Genomic DNA, 6,000 nt, shown 5'->3' with positions numbered 1-6,000 from the left:
TGATTAATGTTGTGCTTCCATTTCTAGATTTTATATGCATAGACATACATAGGTGATTGCCAACCACAGTTTTACACCTAAATTGAGAACATTTTGACAGCATTTGTTTTTTTATTACCTGGGGTGCATCTAATCTCATTCTGTGCAGAAATGAATGGATATATGTTTTGAATTTGTCTCAAAATTGTTATATTGAGTTTCCTGTATTGAAATTCTAGCTCTTGCGTACAAGAATACTGGAAACCAAAATATATAATAAACCTTTTTTTTAAATGCACCTTTTGTAGTAGTTTTTAAATTGCATTTTGGTTCTCCTAATGAAATCTTGGCAAAGTATTTGTTTATATTGGACCAGCATATGTAAACACTTCATAATACACACTGAAATGTGTTCAATGAACAGCAATCTTGTTTATTTGGGCCCTATGAACCAAAATAAAAAAGATACATTAAATAAGATACTTTTTCAATGTTATTGAAATGGTTGCTACTATAAAACATCGCTCATACTTTCTGTTGCATTATAGGGTAAGAAGAAGAATTCCTGGAATGTGTTTAAATAGTGCTATAGCCAGTCACTGTTATTACAGCTATAGCTGTAATAACAACAAACCCATTTGTTTCTTACTCTGGATAAATGTTTATTCAGGATTTGCAGCCAGAGAATATTTTTGAATACTGCATCATCAACAGCTTATCAACAGATTAAAATAGTTTCAGAAAAATAGCTTCAAACATTCTCATAGCATTAAATAGATGCTTGCAACAGGACCCATCTTACACGGGCCACAATCCGTGGGACATTATGGGTCTCCCTGTGTTCCAATCAGCCTCCTAATTGATCCACAGAAGGGTAAGAAAGCGAGCAATGTCGGTGAGCCAATGTCACTTTAAATTGAGTGCGTGGACCGGGTGACCGTTGCAGAGGAGGCCTAATCGACAGACACGCTCACAGAGGGCCGGCCTATGGCGTGTGCCGGCGTGCTCTGCCCTCGCCAGCTGACCTAGAAAAGCAGCGATGGCGGCGCAGAGTTTAAAGGCTTAAGGCAGCACATCTGCGATCACTGCAGCCGTTCGCTGTGCGGAGCTGTCTGACGCAAAACTGCGGTCGCGGTCTCTGATGTCTCAAACCCTTCATGAGGAAGTCTCCACTTGACATATGCTGTGGGCCGATGACATGACAGAGAAATTAGGTGTTGGTGGAAGGGTGAAAACTTAAGCCATTTAAGTGTTATAGAATGGTACCTTGTTTTCATGTAAAATTCAAATAAAAGTAAAACATCACAGGAGGATTTTCCTTATTCTGTTGTCAAGAGAGCCGTCTTAATAGTTTTCTTATTTCCCCGAATTTAGATATTTGGTTTTTTTTCCACATGGTATCTTCTTTTCCCAAATCCATCCATTGCCATATAAATGATAACTTCATATGGCAACGGAGAAAATGGATATAAGGGGGTATAGGGCTGAGTCCTGAGTAGCACACATATTATGAACCCTTGAACATGATTCATGGCCGCAATAAAATATACAGCTTTATGCATAATACAATGCACAAAGCTTAAGCTGAATAAGGGTGTTGGCTAAGCAAATAAATAAAGTAACAAACTGATATAACAGTTTATATGTTATTAGATTTACATGATATAACATGAGATATTGTAATAAATGGAAAAAATGTTTTATCTCAATATATTTCCTTCTTTAATACATCCCCGCTGTGTGTAGAAAGCTTGATATAATTGTGCTTTTGTTTCATTATGTCCATTTTTTTATTTTATCATAATAGTAAGATAATGGTACATGTAAGGTTAAGTGGATTGCTGTTAAGCCAGTTACTGTTATTGGCACATTAATCCGGTCAAATGCCGTCAAGTTTTCCGGCCACACACCATGAAGGAAGCTTCATTCTGCTCTCCCACGTCCTGGGCTCCAACTCCCTCGGTCTCATGTAGCTGGTGGGATCCAAATCTGCCCGACCTTCTCACGCATGTTCAACTCCCCTGTTGTGATGTCAGTTTACTTCATATTAACTAACTTACCAGCCCCCCAGAGTACAACTCCAACAGACAACTCCTGAAATGAACCTTGCCATTTATACATTTGTATTTATTTTATTTTTTTTTATTTTAATTACTTCTTCACGTGAAGTTGTAACCTGGCCCACGCTGCACACGTCCCAAACTGACCTGAAGGAAGGTACCGGCTTATATCCTCTTTGGATAAGTCAGAATGGTCAAAAGGCAGGCTAGGCTCTCCCCCCCCCCACCTAGCCTGCCTCTCGCTCAGCATGACGAAGCTTCCTTCCTGTCAGCTGTGTATAGCTATTGTTCTTTGCACCCAGTGCTGGAGCCCTTCCTCAGCACACCACCCCCAGCTGTGCTGCAGCTATTTCAGACACAATTAAACACTGCCTGCCACTGTCTGGCTCTGCTTCATGGTCCTCCGTCCCAGTGCTATGAGTGCCTTGTCTGTGCGTATCACAGTAACCTTCAGCCGTCACTACTGAAGCAGTGAGGACTTTTTTTTTTTACACGGCCTCACAAATTCTAGTGATACGTGTCTGTCATAAGAAATGAGGGCATCAGAGAGGACTGCTTCCTCAAAAGATTTTGTCTTCTTCCCCTTCGTTGCCTGGCGGCTAAGAGTTGATAGTAATCTTTACAAATGTCTTTTCTATGACGATCATTATTCCCTCTGTGTTTTTTAAAGATGATTTATCTATAAAATGATCTGCAATCAAACTGATTGCATGTACAGTAACTGCAGCTGGTCGGAGCAGTCAGTCTTCCTTCTTCTGGGTGAAACGCACGTGCAGTAGACGGCTTGTTGCCGATAGGCCAGGGATGCGTTTGGGGCGGTACGGCGGATGAGGCCGACGCGCAGCCGCAGTCGCCTTGCCCGCGCTCTCCTGACGGCTGGCTCGCTAATGCAGCCTGACAGGTGCGCGGCCGCTCCTCCGGGACATAACCGAATGTGACAGACCCTGGCCAGCAGCCTCCAGATCACTGGGTTTAATGTAAGACAACAGTGCAGTGCAGAGAGGACCAGGCCAGACCACAGCTGTGGTGTGTGGGGTTGGGGGGAGGGGGGAGGGAGGATGGAGGTGTAACGCATGTGGCCGACAATGTTGAACAGTCAATTTACCCTTTATCCCCACCTTGTCCTCTCATGTGCATGTCTGCTCATTTTCTCTCCTCCATTTTCCTGTAAACAATGGTAGATACAGAGGCTTGTTTCGATCATTGTGCGTCTGGATGGCACGGGAATAGTGTTGAGCGTACTGTAACGTGGGCATCCCCTCCACCCCACACCCCTGGCATATAGGCAGCATAAAAGAAATAGGACGGTATGTTAGCCTAGCCAGCGGGGTACTGTGAAGATAGAAATGCCTTACATGAGCTGTGTTTAGCTGCAGGTGGGAAAATTCCCTTTGCATTTGATGATGAGATTATTTCCTCCCCCAGCTATGTAATGTAATGTAATGACCTGCCAGGACGCGTCTGCGCTGTTCAAACACAACCCCACACCATCTGTGCTGGCAGTGCATACACAGTGTGATTCCTGCATGCACCAAAAATAGTTTTCTGCGTATAATGTATTTAATATGACAAATCTCAAATGCATGTTCTTGCGGTACATTTGCAATTATAATTTGAATAATGAAGCTGCATGCAAACAATTTCATGAACAATAATTATCATTATTGTCCTATGTGGACTTGTGCTTTACAAGGTGTGAATGTGAATAAAATCACATTCCTTTCTTTTTGCTTTATGTTTGCTTTTGAAATGTAAATTTGTGCATATGCACTATCCAAAGAGTTTGGAGGCATTTGCTTGAATTTGAGCAGATAAGATTGTTCTATGCACTCACAATTCATTCTGCTACTGCCATCAGCGCATCATCAATGAAGACAAGTGAACCAGTACCTCTGGCAACCATACTCACCCAAACCATAATGCCCCCATCACCATGTTTCACAGATTTTGGGGGGTGCTTTGGATCTTGAGCAGTTCCTTTTGGCCTCCAGAATTTGCTCTTACCATCACTCCGATACAAGTGAATCTTGGCCTTTTTCCAGAAAAATGCATGCCCTTTCAGGTATTCTTACCAAACTGTAACGCGGCCAACCTGTCTTTTGCATCTAACTAGTAGTTTGCATCTTGCATTGTAGCCTCTGTAGTTCTGTTCATAATGTCCGTGGTCAGTAATCACGACACATCTACACCGGCCTCCTGAAGAGTGTTTCTGATCTGTCAAGTGTTTGTGGTTTTTCATCATTATGGTGAAAATTATTTGTTCATGAACTGTGGAGGTATTCCTTGGCCTACCAGGCCTTTTGTGATTACTAAGCTCTCGGTACCACTGTTATAGACACTTGATTTTGGTAAACATAAGGATTTGCCCATGTCTCTGACTGTTTCTTGTTTCTCAGCCTAATAATGACTTCCTTGACTTTCACTAGCACAACTCCTCATGTTGACAAACGGCAATAACAGACTCCAAAGATAATCAAAAGCCTTGAATCAAGACTAGATACTAACAGCTAACTTATACAGTACCTGCACTAAGGAAGCAATTGAACACACCTGATTAATCAGAAGCACCTGTGAAGCCACTTATCCCAAACATTACGTAGCCCAGAAATGTATAAAAAGTGCTGTAGTTTTCTATAAAAATCCCCTTTAATAAAAGCAAAAAATCTGCATTTTAATCACATGAGAATTGATTGATAACAAATCTAAAATTGTGGAGTAAAAATGACAATATGTCTTTGTCTCAAATATTATGAAGCATACTGTATATACTTATATGTGTGTGTGTGTGTGTGTGTGCGTATTACCAAGAAAATGTCACAGTAAATGAAATGAACTGTAAAACGAGTTTGTTCCACAAGGAATTCTGTGGGCTGAATGCTATTCTGTCACGTATTGTATACTCGGATTGCAAAACAATTGCTTGTAAAAACTGATTTCAAAACAAAAACCCGGAACCTTTCCAAAAATGAGATCAGAGCATTACTTCTCGTTAGTAAACAGCAACAGAATGCAATATGCTTGAAGTAAATCTAAACTTGGTCTTCCATAATATAATTTTTTATTGAGATATTTCAGTGACTACTGAATGTATCAAAGTTGTGAAGAAAGCAATACACTGAAGTCAGTAAAAATAGCATTCACAGTTAACAGAAAAGCATAAGGTGAAAGACTACTCAACATAAAGAGAACCTGGTCCTTTCCCTGTCAAATATATTATAGCCCATGCTTATGAGTGGCTTCACGACATTTTCAAGAAGGGCTGAAGCCATTTTGAACGTATTCATTAAAGTAGAATGGTGATCTGAGTAGCAGACAGAATGTCTAAGAGCCTGCTGTTTAATTACAAGCCGTATCCAATCACTTCATAAGTGCCTGGTCTCTTGTGTAGAAAAGCGTTAATTAAGAAGGTATATTTAGCTCTTTGTCTCGCATGGAATGTATTACAACAAAAAATTTTCTCTCTTAAAACTGATGATGCAGTGATTAATAAATAAAATTACTTGTGTCCTTGCTGAGTAGACAGCCTGGTTTCTACTGCACATGCATAACAGCTGTATGTTTTCCAAAGATCTCAAGTCGGCTTGGTGATTTGGCTACATTGGCGCACCAGGCTGGAATTCCCCAGCTGCACATTCATTTCCATAACGATGTGCTGCGCTGCTCCTGCTCCGCTACAACTAAAAACAATAATAAAGACAATAGAACAGCATGTTAAATATTATTTTAATGAGATCACTCAGTACTGAACTGTGTTGTGGTAATAAAGTTTTTTTTTTTTTTCAGTTTTGATTCAAAGGCAGCTTCTTTGTGCAAATGACTAACAGACTGAAGAGAGGTGTTTAGAAACTGAGTAGTGTCTTATTCTAAAAATGCAAAGAGAACTTTGCAGTTATATGTGGCTAATTTTGGGGCCGTACCCCAGCACACTAGTCCCTCTAGTAAGCCTGAGCTTGCCAGGATT

This window comes from Anguilla rostrata, chromosome 3, assembly GCF_018555375.3.
Source record: "Anguilla rostrata isolate EN2019 chromosome 3, ASM1855537v3, whole genome shotgun sequence".
In the NCBI taxonomy this organism is placed as follows: Eukaryota; Metazoa; Chordata; class Actinopteri; order Anguilliformes; family Anguillidae; genus Anguilla; species Anguilla rostrata.
This window is presented reverse-complemented; position numbering follows the sequence as displayed.